At 45.2% G+C, this 1119-nt stretch overlaps 1 non-coding gene across 1 annotated transcript; it reads right to left on the bottom strand.

Moving 5' to 3' along the window:
* Positions 1-815: 815 nt before the first annotated feature.
* Positions 816-890, bottom strand: Trnas-cga (transfer RNA serine (anticodon CGA)). The gene has a single exon. It is a non-coding gene; the product is annotated as a tRNA-Ser (tRNA).
* Between the last annotated feature and the right edge of the window lie 229 nt (positions 891-1119).

Here is a 1119-nt window from a genome sequence, read left to right as displayed (position 1 = left end):
AACGCTACAACAGTCGTAAGAAATACTGTGTGTTATTTAGCTGTCCCCTTTTGTCTGCATCGTCAAAATATTAAAAGAGATGTTAAATTTCATTGTCAGTTCTCATTATGTATAATTTCGTAGCCAGTCTCATTATGTTGAATATCATTGTCTGTTCTCATTAATACAACAGACTTAGAAATACATTTGCCCCGAAATGCGTTAATGGGCCACCCTAAAGCGATACATGGATGCTCGCTGCAGTGGTTTGAGCGCGGCCAGGCTCGCACCAGCATCCTGCAATGAATTGCTAGACTTCTTGGACTGTCTGCAGCCGTGAAAAATCGGTGAGCCCGTCAGGAGCCCCAGGCTCCGTGGCAGTGTTCCAACCCACATGGGGACGGATGGTTGGGTGACTGAACAGCTGTTTTGAAATTGTAAGGCTCCCAAATTCTGAAGGAAAAATTTGTTACTCAGTTCAGCCTAGTCACTGAGTAGGTAGTCAGAGGTTGTATTTGTGTTGATGATTTTAGTTTCTTCAAGAAGGTCAAGTAATACGCTTTTGTTGGCGAGATGGGCTATTTGGAGGTTCTGTTCTAAGCTTTATGCAGAATGATTATGTTGGGCAAGATGTGTGGCAAAGCTAGATTTGTTCAGACTGTTAAGATAAAGTGCATCCATGTGTTCTATAAATCTTGTTGTGAAGCTTCTGCCAGTTTGTTCAGTGTAGAAGCCTGGACATGAGTCAAAAATGACTTTCGATACTTCCAGAATGAGATTTTCACTCTGCAGCGGAGTGTGCGCTGATATGAAACTTCCTGGCAGATTAAAATTGTGTGCCGGGCCGAGACTCGAACTCGGGACCTTTGCCTTTCGCGGGCAAGTGCTCTACCAACTGAGCTACCCAAGCACGACTCACGCCCCGTCCTCACAGCTTTACTTCTGCCAGCACCTCGTCTCCTACCTTCCAAACTTTACAGAAGCTCTCCTGCGAACCGTGCTTGGGTAGCTCAGTTAGTAGAGCACTTGCCTGCGAAAGGCAAAGGTACCGAGTTCGAGTCTCGGCTCGGCACACAGTTTTCATCTGCCAGGAAGTTTCACTTTCGATACTGTTTTGGTACTGTATATGACTTTATTCCA

The sequence above is a fragment of the Schistocerca serialis genome, chromosome 5 (genome assembly GCF_023864345.2).
Source record: "Schistocerca serialis cubense isolate TAMUIC-IGC-003099 chromosome 5, iqSchSeri2.2, whole genome shotgun sequence".
In the NCBI taxonomy this organism is placed as follows: domain Eukaryota; kingdom Metazoa; phylum Arthropoda; class Insecta; order Orthoptera; family Acrididae; genus Schistocerca; species Schistocerca serialis.
The sequence above is the reverse complement of the archived record's forward strand: the minus strand, read 5'-3'. Positions and strand labels throughout refer to the sequence as shown.